We start from the raw sequence: 19,723 nt of genomic DNA on the forward strand, positions 1-19,723 counted from the left end.
TATCAGATTAGTCGCTCTTCCCTGTACTTTCTCTATTTCATTACTGCCCCCCCTTATATATTTATATATAGTGACCCCCCCCTTAACTGCCCCTTCCCCAGTGTAACCAATCCCAACTGGGCCAGCCTTTCCCCATAACTGAGCCCATTCCCTTTATCAGCTTAGTCGCTCTTCCCTGTACTTTCTCTATTTCATTACTGCCCCCCCTTATATATTTATATATAGTGCCCCCCCCTTAACTGCCCCCCCCCCCCAGTGTAACCAATCCCAACTGGGCCAGCCTTTCCCATAACTGAGCCCATTCCCTTTATCAGCTTAGTCGCTCTTCCCTGTACTTTCTCTATTTCATTACTGCCCCCCCTTATATATTTATATATAGTGCCCCCCCCTTAACTGCCCCCCCCCCCCAGTGTAACCAATCCCAACTGGGCCAGCCTTTCCCCATAACTGAGCCCATTCCCTTTATCAGCTTAGTCGCTCTTCCCTGTACTTTCTCTATTTCATTACTGCCCCCCCTTATATATTTATATATAGTGACCCCCCCCATAACTGCCCCTTCCCCAGTGTAACCAATCCCAACTGGGCCAGCCTTTCCCCATAACTGAGCCCATTCCCTTTATCAGCTTAGTCGCTCTTCCCTGTACTTTCTCTATTTCATTACTGCCCCCCCTTATATATTTATATATAGTGACCCCCCCCATAACTGCCCCTTCCCCAGTGTAACCAATCCCAACTGGGCCAGCCTTTCCCCATAACTGAGCCCATTCCCTTTATCAGCTTAGTCGCTCTTCCCTGTACTTTCTCTATTTCATTACTGCCCCCCCTTATATATTTATATATAGTGACCCCCCCCTTAACTGCCCCCCCCCCAGTGTAACCAATCCCAACTGGGCCAGCCTTTCCCCATAACTGAGCCCATTCCCTTTATCAGCTTAGTCGCTCTTCCCTGTACTTTCTCTATTTCATTACTGCCCCCCCTTATATATTTATATATAGTGACCCCCCCCCATAACTGCCCCTTCCCCAGTGTAACCAATCCCAACTGGGCCAGCCTTTCCCCATAACTGAGCCCATTCCCTTTATCAGATTAGTCGCTCTTCCCTGTACTTTCTCTATTTCATTACTGCCCCCCCTTATATATTTATATATAGTGACCCCCCCCTTAACTGCCCCTTCCCCAGTGTAACCAATCCCCAGGGGATTCTGGGAGTGTTTGTTGCTGACAGGTCAGGGATATTTCTGTAGTTGCGACTCAGTACAAGGCCGGTGCCGGTCGCCGTGGGTGGAATTCTCCGGAAGGAATATAATTAGTTGGGAACTTTCCTGATGATGAATAATTAATCGAGGATCAGCAGAAATCCTGACCAGTGAGTAAGAAGCCGCCGCCCGGTTACTGTAACCAAGTGCCCGACATTAGGAGTGCGGTGACCGCGGCGCTTAAGCACTGACCCCCACGCTCGGCCCAGAGTTTCCCCATCGCATTTCGGTTCCATACACTAAATATACATTGTATCCAGCCGGCTGGGAATTGTCATTCTGTGCATTAAGTTCAATTAGTGTTTCCAGTAAAGTGCCCCCCCCCCCCCCGCTGTTTGGCCCCTTGTAAAGTGCCCATTAGCGCTGCTGGTAGGAAAGTGCCCACATGGCGGAACCAACAGCGACGTCACTTTATTGCTTTATTCAAACCATGTCCTGAAACAGCAACGTCCCCCCCAAATATCAGCCCTAAAGAGCCCCCGTCCCCATCTTGCCCTACTGTCTCCATCTTGCCCTACTGTCTCCATCTTGCCCTACTGTCTCCATCTTGCCCTACTGTCTCCATCTTGCCCTACTGTCCCCATCTTGCCCTACTGTCCCCATCTTGTCCTACTGTCTCCATCTTGCCCTGCTGTCTCCATCTTGCCCTACTGTCTCCATCTTGCCCTACTGTCTCCATCTTGCCCTACTGTCTCCATCTTGCCCTACTGTCTCCATCTTGCCCTACTGTCTCCATCTTGCCCTACTGTCTCCATCTTGCCCTACTGTCTCCATCTTGCCCTACTGTCTCCATCTTGTCCTACTGTTCTCCATCTTGTCCTACTGTCTCCATCTTGCCCTACTGTCTCCATCTTGCCCTACTGTCCCCATCTTGCCCTACTGTCTCCATCTTGCCCTACTGTCTCCATCTTGCCCTACTGTCTCCATCTTGCCCTACTGTCTCCATCTGCCCTACTGTCTCCATCTTGTCCTACTGTCTCCATCTTGCCCTACTGTCCCCATCTTGTCCTACTGTCTCCATCTTGCCCTGCTGTCTCCATTTCCCTTTTTGCCCTACTGTCTCCATCTTGCCCTACTGTCTCCATCTTGCCCTACTGTCTCCATCTTGCCCTACTGTCTCCATCTTGCCCTACTGTCTCCATCTTGCCCTACTGTCTCCATCTTGCCCTACTGTCTCCATCTTGTCCTACTGTCTCCATCTTGCCCTACTGTCTCCATCTTGCCCTACTGTCTCCATCTTGCCCTACTGTCTCCATCTTGCCCTACTGTCTCCATCTTGCCCTACTGTCTCCATCTTGCCCTACTGTCTCCATCTTGCCCTGCTGTCTCCATCTTGCCCTACTGTCTCCATCTTGCCCTACTGTCTCCATCTTGCCCTACTGTCTCCATCTTGCCCTACTGTCTCCATCTTGCCCTACTGTCTCCATCTTGCCCTACTGTCTCCATCTTGCCCTACTGTCTCCATCTTGCCCTACTGTCTCCATCTTGCCCTACTGTCTCCATCTTGCCCTACTGTCTCCATCTTGCCCTACTGTCTCCATCTTGCCCTACTGTCGCCATCTTGTCCTACTGTCTCCATCTTGCCCTACTGTCCCCATCTTATCCTACTTTCTCCATCTTGCCCTACTGTCTCCATCTTGCCCTACTGTCCCCATCTTGCCCTACTGTCTCCATCTTGCCCTACTGTCTCCATCTTGCCCTACTGTCTCCATCCTGTCCTACTGTCTCCATCTTGCCCTACTGTCTCCATCTTGTCCTACTGTCCCCATCTTGCCCTACTGTCTCCATCTTGCCCTACTGTCTCCATCTTGTCCTACTGTCTCCATCTTGCCCTACTGTCTCCATCTTGCCCTACTGTCCCCATCTTGTCCTACTGTCTCCATCTTGCCCTACTGTCCCCATCTTGCCCTACTGTCTCCATCTTGTCCTACAGTCTCCATCTTGCCCTACTGTCTCCATCTTGCCCTACTGTCTCCATCTTGCCCTACTGTCCCCATCTTGCCCTACTGTCTCCATCTTGCCCTACTGTCTCCATCTTGCGTCTGTTTCAGGTGCTCTGAACGTTGCCCCCCTGTTTGTGAATGAGCCCTTCCTGCCTGGCGCTTCACCAGCTTTATATAAATACCCCGCCTTGGGTGAGTTACTATCGCAGATGCCCACTTTGGTAACTGGCACACCGGCAGCATTGGCACTTGTGTTGGTGACTGAGCCCTATTTCCTCTGGGGCACAATATTGGGGTTTAACTGAGTGGCAGGGGCATCTCTGGGTAATTACCCCAGCGAATGTAATTGACGGATAAGGTATTAGATTTATATTTATATAATTGTATTTCATCATGGATGAAGCTAAATTGCATCCGCCGCACTGGGGGTGTCGCTCTGATGGGGGGCGGGGCTCCGTTGCAGGGCTTTGTTTATCCAGGGGGGGATTTGTTACAAAGAGTTCGGCGTTATGGGATTATTTTATTATCTCTGAGCTGGGTGGGGGGGGGAATGTGCAAATAGGTTCTGCCAGCCACTCCCTATGTACATACAGAGTGTATATATACCCCCCGTGTAATCGTGTCTGAGCCCCCTGTATAGATACCCCCGCCCCCTGCTCATAAATCTGCATAATCTCCTGTCTCATTTACCCAGCAGCCACTATGTGCCCAATGTATCACTCATTCCCCCTCTCTGTAAGGAACCCCATAACCTGACTGCCCTTACAGTAAGGAACCCCTTCCTTTGCTGATGGTGAGATCCCCTTTCCCTCCACCCCCAAAGTATCACTCATTCCCCCTCTCTGTAAGGAACCCCATAACCTGACTGCCCTTACAGTAAGGAACCCCTTCCTATGCTGATGGTGAGATCTCCTTTCCTCCCCACCCCTAATGAATCACTCATTCCCCCTCTCTTGGTAGGGAACCCCATAACCTGACTGCCCTTACAGTAAGGAACCCCTTCCTATGCTGATGGTGAGATCCCCTTTCCTCCCCACCCCCAATGTATCACTCATTCCCCCTCTCTGGGTAGGGAACCCCATAACCTGACTGCCCTTACAGTAAGGAACCCCTTCCTATGCTGATGGTGAGATCCCCTTCCTCCCCACCCCCAATGTATCACTCATTACCCCTCTCTTGGTAGGGAACCCCATAACCTGACTGCCCTTACAGTAAGGAACCCCTTCCTATGCTGATGGTGAGATCCCCTTTCCTCCCCACCCCCAATGTATCACTCATTACCCCTCTCTTGGTAGGGAACCCCATAACATGACTGCCCTTACAGTAAGGAACCCCTTCCTATGCTGATGGTGAGATCCCCTTTCCCCCCCCACCCCCAATGTTCCACCTTTGCCATAACACCTGCCATAAGTAGCCGAGCAGCCAACTGGGGGGCATTTGCAGCATTCACGGGGCTAAATGCCAGGGTCCCCTGAGGATGGGGGCGGTTGCTGGTAGTTACGTCACTGTTCTTTTCTTCCAGTTACAATGCTTGTCTATAAATAAAATTACCAATAATTGTAATTTTAGTGCTTATTTATATATTCCAGTCTCTGTACCATTTTATAGACTCAGTAAGTGGCATTTGTGCATCGCTCTGTACTCCCCCCATATATTCTCTCTACCCCCCCCCCCCCCATATATTCCCTATGCCGTCACTTACCCCCCCTCAGTAGGTTTGGCTTTATAGAGATTTTACACATAAAAGCCCCGTGGCCCCCCTCCAACCTTTCTGAACGCTGAGTGACCCCCTCACATTTCCCATTTTTACCCTCAGATTCTCAGCGCAGGAACCAGAAGTTCTTTCTAAATAAAACATTTATTGACAACATCAAACCTCAAAGGAATATTCTCTCTGAAGCTTAATGGGTGCCGACCCCCCGATCAGTCAGGGGGGAGAGAAGCTTCAGCCGAGACGCAGCGAGGCCTCTTACTGGGGTCACTACAGCGACGAATTAGATCCAATACAGGTTTGTGCTAAAGGTTCAGCCCGTTCCCTCCATTAGATACACGAGCCCTTCACTTGGGAACCTCAGAGATAAGTGCATTTAGTATAAAGGGAGAGAAATCAGAGAAAACATACGTAAAGTCTTCTTTCTGTAGGGAAATGAGAGCAGGGCAGGCAGTAACCCTTCCAACACTTTCCCCTGTCTCTGCCCCTATATATTAGGTACCTACCTAGTGCTACCAACCCCTATTTCTGTAGGGAAATGAGAGCAGGGCAGGCAGTAACCCTTCCAACACTTTCCCCTGTCTCTGCCCCTATATATTAGGTACCTACCTAGTGCTACCAACCCCTATTTCTGTAGGGAAATGAGAGCAGGGCAGGCAGTAACCCTTCCAACACTTTCCCCTGTCTCTGCCCCTATATATTAGGTACCTACCTAGTGCTACCAACCCCTATTTCTGTAGGGAAATGAGAGCAGGGCAGGCAGTAACCCTTCCAACACTTTCCCCTGTCTCTGCCCCTATATATTAGGTACCTACCTAGTGCTACCAACCCCTATTTCTGTAGGGAAATGAGAGCAGGGTAGGCAGTAACCCTTCCAACACTTTCCCCTGTCTCTGCCCCTATATATTAGGTACCTACCTAGTGCTACCAACCCCTATTTCTGTAGGGAAATGAGAGCAGAGCAGGCAGTTTTGGGGGTGACATTGTGACGGGGGTATATGCTCTCCCGTATCAATCTGATTGGCCCCAGTCCAGGCTCCCAGCAGCCCCCCTGTTACCCGCTCAGCTTATCTCTCGTTGCTGTGAGTCGGACCCGCGTCTCTATTTTGTTTACTTTGACTCGTCAGCGGTTCCATTCAGCCCATTATCAGTAAGAGGGAGCGATCGGCCTGATTGTTCCGTGACCCAATCTGTGAATATAGAGCAGTGAATTAGCGTCCCGCCCGCCCCCCCCCGGCCCCTTTCTCCGTTTGCCTGAAAGTCGCAGGAAAGTCTCAAAGTGACTTTGTCGCATTGATCGGCGCAGGACGCGGGACGTTCGGGGAGATATCGACGTTCACTTTGTTCTTTCGCTTCCTGATAAGAAACATTGTGACAATTCCCTTTCTCTGCGTTTATAACCCAAGTTCCAAATGATTCAATGTACGGACAGAGGGAATGTATCTAATTGCCCCTCGGTTTTACCCTTTTACCCCATCGTTTAGATTTGTATATTGTGTTGCCTTTTTGCCTTTATAAATGATAGAAAGGGAGGAAAGGGTTAATATCATGGAACGTTTGTAGTTAAAGAATAGTCTATTCCTAGTAACTTTGCAATTGGTCTTCATTATTACTTTTTTATAGATTTTGAATGATTTACCTTTTTTGTCAACATCTTTTCAGCTTGTACATTGGGGGGTCACTGACCCCGGCAGCCAAACTACTACCAAACTACCAAAGCTACAATTTTATCTTTCTATTTAGTCCCATTTTCCAGTCTCTCATTCGCACGCCTGCCTGGTTGCTAAGATAGACAAGACCCTAGCAACCAGATAGCTGCTGAAATGCCAAACTGGAGAGCTGCTCAACCAAACGCTAAATAACTGAAAAACCACAAAAACTACAAAATGAAGACCAATTGCAAATTGTCTCAGAATATCACTCTCTATTTCACAGTAAAAGTTGATTTTTAAGGTTTTCCTACTGTTCCGGATGGAAGGTTCTCCCCAATAGGTAACTGATCCCTTGGCACAGGCTGCCGGCACCACCCCCAAACCTGGTTCCTGACATCACCAGATGGCAGATGCCCCCCAAACTGTATATAAGGGCAGCAGAGATGTGTATATAGGGCCCTAGCCCAGCCCCCCCAGTTCCACCCAGGGCACATTGCTCTTCTACCTACCCCAGTTACCTATGGTTCTGTCTCCTTAGCGGAAGGATGTGCTGGAGGGCCTGAGGTGGAGGAGGGCCTGAGGTGGAGGAGGGCCTCAGCAACGAGAGTCCTAGAGTCAGCGCCAGGTTTCCTTTTCAGGTGCCCATAGGCCACGTCCTGTCCCCAGTGCTCCGTTTATGGGGTGCCCTAGGCCGTTAGGCCTTACCACAAATCCAGGCCTGCCATGGGTAACCAATGACGGGGGTGTAACTACAGAGGAAGCTGATCCGGGGGGGTCGGACTGATACGGGCGGGGTCGGACTGGGGGGTGCAGGGCCCACAAGAGCTACTGACCCTGAGGCCCCGCACCCCACAAGGTACCATCACTGGATGCATCCCCGGCAGGGGCCCTGCCTCGCACCCCTAAACCCCCCGCAGGGGCCCTGCACGCCCAAGGTACCTCCTCTGGACACGTCCCTGGCAGGGGCCCCCACCACACACCCCTGACCCTCCCGGCAGGGGCCCCACACCCCAAGGTACCTCCACTGGACACGTCTCTGGCAGGGGCCCCGCCATGCACCCCTAACCCTCCCAGCAGGGGCCCCACACCCCCAAGGTACCTCCACTGGACATGTCCCCTGCAGGGGCCCCCACCACACACCCCTAACCCTCCCAGCAGGGGCCCCGCACCCCCAAGGTACCTCCACTGGACATGTCCCCTGCAGGGGCCCCCGTCACGCACCCCTAACCACCCCCCCGCCCGACATCCTCAACTGAATGTGAAATCCATCAGGTGAAGAAAATGGCGGCCAGGGGAAGTGGCAACAGGGTTGGGTCTGGGCTGCAGCGACCCACCGGGTATTTTCCCAGTGTCCCGGTGGCCCAGTCCGACCCTGGCCAGGACTCTAGGGGACCCAGTCCGACCCTGGCAAGGACTCTAGGGGGCCCAGTCCGACCCTGGCCAGGACTCTAGGGGGCCCAGTCAAACCCTGGCCAGGACTCTAGGGGGCCCAGTCCGACCCTGGCCAGGACTCTAGGGGGCCCAGTCCAACCCTGGCCAGGACTCTAGGGGGCCCAGTCCAACCCTGGCCAGGACTCTAGGGGGCCCAGTCCAACCCTGGCCAGGACTCTAGGGGGCCCAGTCCAACCCTGGCCAGGACTCTAGGGGGCCCAGTCAAACCCTGGCCAGGACTCTAGGGGGCCCAGTCCAACCCTGGCCAGGACTCTAGGGGGCCCAGTCCAACCCTGGCCAGGACTCTAGGGGGCCCAGTAAGACCCAAATGTGTGAGTAATTTAGATACATCTTGGTAATTATCCAATCATTTGGGGCCTCAGATTGAATGTGCTGTGGGGCCCAATTACATCTCGTTATGCCACTGACCAATGGTTTAACAGAGTCAGGGATCGGGGTTCAAGTGAATGAGGTGATCCATTAACCCTTTAGTGAGACTATCCCTGTAGATACCCCTGTCTCCCCGCCGTTCGGATGACTGTAGCCGGTTATATAAATGCCCCTCATTCCGCTGCTTTTTAGCTAAAATTCACTTGAACTGTGAGCAAATAAATCATAATCCCAACATTAAATAACATCAGCCTCCCATTACATTGTCCCTCCAGCATATTTCCCCATTAAATCTGCACCAATCAGGCGCTGGCACCTTGCAATGTTGGACGGAGCCGTAAAATGTTGTGGAAAAGGCAATTATGGGAGCTGGCAGCAACGCGCCGCCAGTTGGGCAGTTTATAGCCGCACGTTAAATGTTGGGAAATATACGATAACGGCCGCGGCGCCCAACACTTTGCTTGAGTCGGGTTTCACTAACGAGATGATCCAGAAACAGAGATGTTTGTAGAACGTGATGCAGGGATATTTATGGGCCCCGGGAACCGCAGCTTTGGGGCCACAATCTATAGAAACAGCCTCTTCTTCAGCACTGGATTCTTTAATCTGGTAAAGGAAGATGGAGACAGTAGGGCAAGATTGAGACAGTAGGGCAAGATGGAGACAGTAGGGCAAGATGGAGACAGTAGGGCAAGATGGAGACAGTAGGGCAAGATGGAGACAGTAGGGCAAGATGGAGACAGTAGGGCAAGATGGAGACAGTAGGGCAAGATGGAGACAGTAGGGCAAAATGGAGACAGTAGGGCAAGATGGGGACAGTAGGGCAAGATAGAGAAAGTAGGGCAAGATGGAAACAGTAGGGCAAGATGGGGACAGTAGGGCAAGATGGAGACAGTAGGGCAAGATAGAGAAAGTAGGGCAAGATGGAGACAGTAGGGCAAGATAGAGAAAGTAGGGCAAGATAGAGACATTAAGGCAAGATGGAGACAGTAGGACAAGATGGGGACAGTAGGACAAGATGGAGACAGTAGGACAAGATGGGGACAGTAGGACAAGATGGAGACAGTAGGGCAAGATGGAGACAGTAGGGCAAGATGGAGACAGTAGGACAAGATGGAGACAGTAGGGCAAGATGGAGACAGTAGGACAAGATGGGGACAGTAGGGCAAGATGGAGACATTAAGGCAAGATGGAGACATTAAGGCAAGATGGAGACAGTAGGACAAGATGGAGACAGTAGGACAAGATGGGGACAGTAGGACAAGATGGGGACAGTAGGGCAAGATGGAGACAGTAGGGCAAGATGGAGATAGTAGGACAAGATGGAGACAGTAGGGCAAGATGGAGACAGTAGGGCAAGATGGGGACATTAAGGCAAGATGGAGACATTAAGGCAAGATGGAGACAGTAGGGCAAGATGGAGACAGTAGGACAAGATGGAGACAGTAGGGCAAGATGGAGACAGTAGGACAAGATGGGGACAGTAGGACAAGATGGAGACAGTAGGGCAAGATGGAGACATTAAGGCAAGATGGAGACATTAAGGCAAGATGGAGAAAGTAGGGCAAGATGGAGACAGTAGGACAAGATGGGGACAGTAGGACAAGATGGAGACAGTAGGGCAAGATGGAGACATTAAGGCAAGATGGAGACATTAAGGCAAGATGGAGACAGTAGGACAAGATGGAGACAGTAGGACAAGATGGGGACAGTAGGACAAGATGGGGACAGTAGGGCAAGATGGAGACAGTAGGGCAAGATGGAGATAGTAGGACAAGATGGAGACAGTAGGGCAAGATGGAGACAGTAGGGCAAGATGGGGACAGTAGGGCAAGATGGAGACAGTAGGACAAGATGGAGACAGTAGGGCAAGATGGAGACAGTAGGGCAATATGGAGACTGTAGGGGTATTTAGGGGCCCCGGCACTGCAGCTTTGGGGCCACAATCTATAGAAACAGCCTCTTCTTCAGCACAATCTGGATTCTTCCAAAAAGCGGTTAAATCCCTGCTAAATGCAGAATATTCCATCTCTACCCATAATGCACTGTGCCTGGTGCTGAAGAGCTTACACACCCGGGCTGGGAGAATCATATTTCATTAGCGGCCAATTGCCGGAACCGGTTTACTCTCCGTGTGAGAAGATTGGGAAATTACCGGCTAATCATGTTCCGTATAATGGAATTGTAATGACAAGTAACGAGCCCCTGAATATATATATATATAATATAATAGCTGCATGAATAACCGTCATTATATTCCTTTCATTTACAAGATAATAATACATATTGCTTTTACACCAATTATTGCCCCAGTATTTCCCACAATGCAGCAGGTTCTCCATCCCTAACAGATTAGTAAGGGTTAACAATTGGTGGGCCAATCAAATCCTTTCAGGTTAGTGGGTAAAGGTTGAAACAAGATCTAATCGGTTACTGCAGACCCAATGGCTCTATGGGGCCCCAGGGGCCACTCTCTCCCCAAGGCTACAGATGCGCCACTTTATTCACTTTATTTTACAGAAATGAATTGGATACAGAGAGGAAAGTCTAAAGGCTTAATGCCCCCCCCCCCCCGACGGCTCCAGAGACCCCCGCACTTATCCGCTCTCACATTCTGTCATAACAAATGTCTCTCCCCGACTCGCAGCGCCATAAAGCGCCCGAAACGTTGGCTCTAAAGGTCAGTCTTTAAGCGCTGAGAGGAGCCGACAGATGCGCCACTTACTGCCCCCCCCCACCCCAGTAATGAGGGGCCTCCGGGAGCGGCTGGAAATGTGTCAGGGGCCGAGAGATCCGGAGAATCTGACATTTCCCGGAGAAACAGAACCTTCGCTGGTTCTGTAACAGAGACACGAGTTATGAAAGGGGGAGTCGACCTGTTTGATAAGGGCACCCCCAAATCTACGGGTACCGCAGAGCCCCAACTCAGGGATATAGGGGTGCAATAGAGACAGAGAAGAGCGACTAAGCTGATAAAGGGAATGGGCTCAGTTATGGGGAAAGGCTGGCCCAGTTGGGATTGGTTACACTGGGGAAGGGGCAGTTAAGGGGGGGGTCACTATATATAAATATATAAGGGGGGGCAGTAATGAAATAGAGAAAGTACAGGGAAGAGCGACTAAGCTGATAAAGGGAATGGGCTCAGTTATGGGGAAAGGCTGGCCCAGTTGGGATTGGTTACACTGGGGGGGGGGGGGGGCACTATATATAAATATATAAGGGGGGCAGTAATGAAATAGAGAAAGTACAGGGAAGAGCGACTAAGCTGATAAAGGGAATGGGCTCAGTTATGGGGAAAGGCTGGCCCAGTTGGGATTGGTTACACTGGGGGGGGGGGGGGGGGCACTATATATAAATATATAAGGGGGGCAGTAATGAAATAGAGAAAGTACAGGGAAGAGCGACTAAGCTGATAAAGGGAATGGGCTCAGTTATGGGGAAAGGCTGGCCCAGTTGGGATTGGTTACACTGGGGGGGGGGGGCAGTTAAGGGGGGGGTCACTATATATAAATATATAAGGGGGGGCAGTAATGAAATAGAGAAAGTACAGGGAAGAGCGACTAAGCTGATAAAGGGAATGGGCTCAGTTATGGGGAAAGGCTGGCCCAGTTGGGATTGGTTACACTGGGGGGGGGGGGGGGCAGTTAAGGGGGGGGGGGTCACTATATATAAATATATAAGGGGGGGGATATGAGAGAGGAAAGAATTAGAGACCCGCACACACGTGTGTATAGAAATGAAGTAATGTCCCGGTTGGGGAAGCGCATTATTATTATTATTATTATTAATATTTATTTATAAAGCGCCAACATATCCCCGCAGCGCTGTACAATAAGTGGGTTACATACATTGGGCATACAGAGTAACATATAAAGCAATCAGTAACCGATACAGGAGGGGAAGGGAGCCCTGCCCAAAGAGCTTACACTCTACAAGGAGTAACATATAAAGCAATCAATAACCGATACAGGAGGGGAAGGGAGCCCTGCCCAAAGAGCTTACACTCTACAAGGAGTAACATATAAAGCAATCAGTAACTGATACAGGAGGGGAAGGGAGCCCTGCCCAAAAGAGCTTACACTCTACAAGGAGTAACATATAAAGCAATCAGTAACCGATACAGGAGGGGAAGGGAGCCCTGCCCAAAAGAGCTTACAATCTACAAGGAGTAACATATAAAGCAATCAGTAACCGATACAGGAGGGGAAGGGAGCCCTGCCCAAAGAGCTTACACTCTACAAGGAGTAACATATAAAGCAATCAGTAACCGATACAAGAGGTGAAGAGAGCCCTGCCCCAAAGAGCTTACACTCTACAAGGAGTAACATATAAAGCAATCAGTAACCGATACAGGAGGGGAAGAGGGCCCTGCCCCAAAGAGCTTACAATCTACAAGGAGTAACATATAAAGCAATCAGTAACTGATACAGGAGGGGAAGAGGGCCCTGCCCCAAAGAGCTTACACTCTACAAGGAGTAACATATAAAGCAATCAGTAACCAATACAGGAGGGGAAGGGAGCCCTGCCCAAAGAGCTTACACTCTACAAGGAGTAACATATAAAGCAATCAGTAACCGATACAGGAGGGGAAGAGAGCCCTGCCCAAAGAGCTTACACTCTACAAGGAGTAACATATAAAGCAATCAGTAACCGATACAGGAGGGGAAGAGAGCCCTGCCCAAAAGAGCTTACACTCTACAAGGAGTAACATATAAAGCAATCAGTAACCGATACAGGAGGGGAAGGGAGCCCTGCCCCAAAGAGCTTACACTCTACAAGGAGAAAAGGTTTTAGACACAAGGTGTAGTATCCCATCAGGCCGTGCGGTCGCAGGATAAGTCGCAGTTCGGCGCTGTCGGCAGCAGTGGATTTTCTGATAGTTGTTTGTAACTGGAGATGAAATTAATCCTTCAGAAATGTGATTTTTATCTTTCCTTCAGGGCTCGACACAGAGAGAAGAACCTGAATGTGATCCCGGGGTCAGATAGAGCCGACCTGATAGTCAGTAACTGAGATCTCTTTTTGTAATAGGGCTGAGTGTCTGCAGTCTTAATAACCCCTGTCTGGGGAGTGTCAAACACATGGGGCAGGGTAAGTAAAAGGTGGTGTGTACAGGAAGATGGAGAAAGTATAGCAAGATGGAGACAGTAGGGCAAGATGGAGACAGTAGGGCAAGATGGAGACAGTAGGGCAAGATGGAGGCAGTAGGGCAAGATGGGGACAGTAGGGCAAGATGGAGACAGTAGGGCAAGATGGAGACAGTAGGGCAAGATGGAGACAGTAGGGCAAGATGGAGACAGTAGGGCAAGATGGAGACAGTAGGGCAAGATGGAGGCAGTAGGGCAAGATGGGGACAGTAGGGCAAGATGGAGACAGTAGGGCAAGATGGAGACAGTAGGGCAAGATGGAGACAGTAGGGCAAGATGGAGGCAGTAGGGCAAGATGGGGACAGTAGGGCAAGATGGAGACAGTAGGGCAAGATGGAGACAGTAGGGCAAGATGGAGGCAGTAGGGCAAGATGGGGACAGTAGGGCAAGATGGGGACAGTAGGGCAAGATGGAGACAGTAGGGCAAGATGGAGACAGTAGGGCAAGATGGAGACTGTAGGACAAGATGGGGAAAGTAGGGCAAGATGGAGACAGTAGGGCAAGATGGAGACAGTAGGGCAAGATGGAGACAGTAGGGCAAGATGGAGACTGTAGGACAAGATGGGGAAAGTAGGGCAAGATGGAAACAGTAGGGCAAGATGGAGACAGTAGGGCAAGATGGGGACAGTAGGGCAAGATGGAGACAGTAGGGCAAGATGGAGACAGTAGGGCAAGATGGAGACTGTAGGACAAGATGGGGAAAGTAGGGCAAGATGGAGACAGTAGGGCAAGATGGAGACAGTAGGGCAAGATGGAGACAGTAGGGCAAGATGGGGACAGTAGGGCAAGATGGGGAAAGTAGGGCAAGATGGGGACAGTAGGGCAAGATGGAGACAGTAGGGCAAGATGGAGACTGTAGGACAAGATGGGGAAAGTAGGGCAAGATGGAGACAGTAGGGCAAGATGGAGACAGTAGGGCAAGATGGGGACAGTAGGGCAAGATGGGGAAAGTAGGGCAAGATGGAGACAGTAGGACAAGATGGGGACAATAGGGCAAGATGGAGACAGTAGGGCAAGATGGAGACAGTAGGGCAAGATGGGGACAGTAGGGCAAGATGGACACAGTAGGGCAAGATTCGGACAGTAGGGCAAGATGTAGACAGTAGGGCAAGATGGGGACAGTAGGACAAGATGGGGACAGTAGGGCAAGATGGGGACAGTAGGGCAAGATGGAGACAGTAGGGCAAGATGGGGACAGTAGGGCAAGATGGAGACAGTAGGGCAAGATGGGGACAGTAGGGCAAGATGGGGACAGTAGGGCAAGATGGAGACAGTAGGGCAAGATGGGAGACAGTAGGGCAAGATGGGGACAGTAGGGCAAGATGGGGACAGTAGGGCAAGATGGAGACAGTAGGGCAAGATGGAGACAGTAGGGCAAGATGGGGACAGTAGGGCAAGATGGGGACAGTAGGGCAGATGGGACAGTAGGGCAAGATGGAGACAGTAGGACAAGATGGGGACAGTAGGGCAAGATGGGGACAGTAGGGCAAGATGGAGACAGTAGGGCAAGATGGGGACAGTAGGGCAAGATGGAGACAGTAGGGCAAGATGGGGACAGTAGGGCAAGATGGAGACAGTAGGGCAAGATGGGGACAGTAGGGCAAGATGGGGACAGTAGGGCAAGATGGAGACAGTAGGGCAAGATGGAGACAGTAGGGCAAGATGGGGACAGTAGGGCAAGATGGAGACAGTAGGGCAAGATGGGGACAGTAGGGCAAGATGGAGACAGTAGGGCAAGATGGGGACAGTAGGGCAAGATGGGGACAGTAGGGCAAGATGGAGACAGTAGGGCAAGATGGAGACAGTAGGGCAAGATGGAGACAGTAGGACAAGATGGAGACAGTAGGACAAGATGGAGACAGTAGGACAAGATGTAGACAGTAGGGCAAGATGGAGACAGAAGGACAAGATGGAGACAGTAGGACAAGATGGAGACAGTAGGACAAGATGGAGACAGTAGGGCAAGATGGGGACAGTAGGGCAAGATGGAGACAGTAGGGCAAGATGGAGACAGTAGGACAAGATAGAGACAGTAGGACAAGATGGGGGCAGTAGGACAAGATGGAGACAGTAGGGCAAGATGGAGACAGTAGGGCAAGATGGAGACAGTAGGGCAAGATGGGGACAGTAGGGCAAGATGGAGACAGTAGGGTAAGATGGGGACAGTAGGACAAGATGGAGACAGTAGGGCAAGATGGGGACAGTAGGGCAAGATGGAGACAGTAGGGTAAGATGGGGACAGTAGGACAAGATGGAGACAGTAGGGCAAGATGGGGACAGTAGGACAAGATGGAGACAGTAGGGTAAGATGGGGACTGAGTGAGGAGCCGGTGCCCATTCCCAGACTGGCACGGTGGCACCGCGTTTCTCTGTATCTCGTTCTGTTTTCCGGCTCATCTACAGATCATGTTGTTGCCCCAGATACGGGGGGGGGGGGGGGGGGGACTGACAATACGTATTTATTTATTAAAACCTTTTTGTGAGCTTCCCTGTCAGCTCCGGGCTCTGTGAGCCAATCAATGGGGCCGGGGTGCTGGCGCTGAACCGAAACGCCAAGTGTGGATCCTGCAGCAAAAACTAACAGCTGCCCCCCCTCTGTAGTCGGGGGGGGGATCACTTTATTATTATTTATATAGATGGGGGTTCCCCTCCCAATGTGGGGCTCATTTAGAAACTTCGCACAACGCAGAATAATTCGTAAACGTATTTGCCCGTGTTTATATTTATAAAGCGGAACGAGATTGGGGCATTTAATGCGCAAACTTAATTGCGATTTTTTTATTCGCAGTGCGGTTGCAATAACCGCCGTGCTCCCCCCGCCTCAAATTTGGGTTAAGTTGGGTAGGTTGTGACCACAGCACCTATTTATGTTCTGCATAACGTGCGACCCCCCCAGACCCCCTACCCCAAAATGTGCACCCCCAGACTCTAGAATAATACATTTATACCCCCTACCCCATAATGTGCACCCCCAGACTCTAGAATAATACATTTATACCCCCTACCCCATAATGTGCAACCCCCCCAGACCCCCTACCCCATAATGTGCAACCCCCCCAGACCCCCTACCCCATAATGTGCGACCCCCCCAGACCCCCTACCCCATAATGTGCGACCCCCCCAGACCCCCTACCCCATAATGTGCGACCCCCCCAGACCCCCTACCCCATAATGTGCACCCCCAGACTCTAGAATAATACATTTATACCCCCTACCCCATAATATGCACCCCCAGACTCTAGAATAATACATTTATACCCCCTACCCCATAATGTGCAACCCCCCCAGACCCCACATATATATTTACACCCATAAGAGAAACTGTTATTTTCTGGCCAATATAAAACCAGAAACACTAAGGACTTTGCTGCTCATGAAAAGGAATGGGGGCAAGGAGGGGACTGTTTATTCAGAGGTCTGATAGGACAATATTATTCCGGGGTGATTATTTTACCCTAATTGATAGTCTGTGATGCCCTTGCCCGGTTACGATGCCAACGCGGCGCGGATCATCAGTCAATCAGATTAGGGGAGATTTATATTCAGGACTCAAGGAAAGTCGTCTCTCAGGCGAATGTAGATTCCCTTGATAAATAAGTGCCCCCCCCCCGTAATCCCAGGGAAGTGAATGTCACTTGGGTATAAACAGAGATTAGGGGAGCGGCGCTGATACAGAGATGTCCCTGTTATTAACCAATCGCGGCACGTTCCCCCCCCCCCGGCTGACAGGCGGCTCCGCGCGGCTCAGGGGACCCTGATCTGTTATTCATTGTCATACGTTTAATCTAATTCATTTCTTTCCCTTTATCCTGTAAATGTGAGACCCGGCACCGGCGCAGCGTTGCATTACATGCGCTCTGCTTGTGCCAGATGTAATGATACCCGCAGCCAGCCAATCCTGCGCGACCCTGGGGCCCGAACCCCGCCGGCTTCCTAGGAGCCCACCATCAGCATAGGAAGGGGTTCCTTACTGTAAGGGCAGTCAGGTTATGGGATTCCCTACCTAGAGAGGGGGAATGAGTGATTCATTGGGGGTGAGGAGGAAAGGGGATCTCACCATCAGCATAGGAAGGGGTTCCTTACTGTAAGGGCAGTCAGGTTATGGGATTCCTTACCCAGAGAGGGGGAATGAGTGATTCATTGGGGGTGGGGAGGAAAGGGGATCTCACCATCAGCATAGGAAGGGGTTCCTTACTGTAAGAGCAGTCAGGTTATGGGGTTCCCTACCAAGAGAGGGGGAATGAGTGATACATTGGGGGTGGGGAGGAAAGGGGATCTCACCATCAGCATAGGAAGGGGTTCCTTACTGTAAGGGCAGTCTAAACTCTTCTCTGATAGGCCAGTGTCACGAGAACATGTAGCCAGACTGGAGGAGTGGAGATCTCACCATCAGCATAGGAAGGGGGCTCCTTACTGTAAGGGCAGTCGGGTTATGGGGTTCCCTACCAAGAGAGGGGGAATGAGTGATACATTGGGGGTGGGGAGGAAAGGGGATCTCACCATCAGCATAGGAAGGGGTTCCTTACTGTGAGGGCAGTCAGGTTATGGGGTTCCCTACCTAGAGAGGGGGAATGAGTGATACATTGGGGGTGGGGAGGAAAGGAGATCTCACCATCAGCATAGGAAGGGGTTCCTTACTGTAAGGGCAGTCAGGTTATGGGGTTCCCTACCAAGAGAGGGGGAATGAGTGATACATTGGGGGTGGGGAGGAAAGGAGATCTCACCATCAGCATAGGAAGGGGTTCCTTACTGTAAGCGCAGTCAGGTTATGGGATTCCCTACCCAGAGAGGGGGAATGAGTGATACATTGGGGGTGGGGAGGAAAGGGGATCTCACCATCAGCATAGGAAACATTATGGAATGTAATGCGTAAGAGTAAATAATTTGATGAAAGTGGGGCCCCCGGGGGCTGGTTGCCTAGGTGATTCTTTGCAGCCCAATAAGAGGAATATAACGCATTTGATTGGCTGATTCTCGGCGGCACCGCGTTACTTAAGTCACTGGGAAACACAAATGTTAATACAATAAAATACAAGATTTTCTCCCGTAAGAGTCGCGGCGCGATGGCGAGAGAGCGAATACGTCGCTAAAGTGACCAAAATTGTGAACAATGAAGTGGAACAAAGTCGTAATAGAGAAACGCTGCACGGAATGGCGACTTTGTGTCTCTCGGCGAATGGGAACAACACATTCATTTCAGCTCGTTATTGAGGCGGAAAGGTATCGGCGCGGTTACGGCAGGACGGGGGGTTTATTACCGTTATGGAAATGAAAATAATAAACAGCTCCCTTGGGGGGGGGCCGGGGGCCACATTCATTAAGGATCAAATAAGAACGAATTTTGTACCTAATATTCCCTGGAATTAAAGGGGAAGTTAACCTTTATATCAACGTTTAGCGTAATGTGGGGAGGGCTACTCTGAGACAGTTTGCAATTGGTCTTCATTATTTGTGGTTTTTGGCTTATTCAGCAGCTCTCCGGTTTGGCATTTCAGCAGCTGTTTGGTTGCTAGGGCGCAAATTACCTTGGCAACCAGGCACTGATTTCAATGAGAGGCTGGAATACAAATAAGGGAGGGGCTTTAATATAACAATGAGTAATAAAACTGTAGCTTTTCTTGGAGCGTTTGTGTTTTGGTTGCCGGGGTCAGTGACCCCCCATTACAAAGCTGGAGAAGAAGGCGAATAATTTGAAAACTATAAAAAAGAAAAAAAATCAAGACCAATTGACAAGTTGCTTAGAATCAGCCATACTAAGTGTTAACTTAAAGGCAAACTGTCCCTTTAACTGATTAACCCTTCACCTTCTGTCCTGCTCCCCATGAGAAAAATGATGGCAGGTCCCTGCACCCCCAAAACGGAACACAGATCTCACCCCATAAATACAGTGCTGCCCGCATTGGGCCCAGGCAGGAATCCCCCCCCCCAAGCGAAATGATTGGCCGATATGTCGGTCTGAGTTGTGTTTTTCTTGTGAAGTTTTTTAATAATAAAAGATAAAAACCCTAAATGAGAGGTCAGTGAGAGGCGCAAGTTGGGGAGCAGGCAGTAAGGGCCGGGGTGCCGCAGGTGTCGGGGTGACCCCCCCCCGTGTGTTCGCTATGTATCAATCATTTCCGTATCCCGGAGCCGCAGGCAGACTTGCCCTTTAATCAAAGCTCTTTATTTGCTTCATTTCCCTAATTCCGCCTC

Source organism: Xenopus tropicalis, chromosome 7 (genome assembly GCF_000004195.4).
Source record: "Xenopus tropicalis strain Nigerian chromosome 7, UCB_Xtro_10.0, whole genome shotgun sequence".
NCBI classification, from domain to species: Eukaryota; Metazoa; Chordata; class Amphibia; order Anura; family Pipidae; genus Xenopus; species Xenopus tropicalis.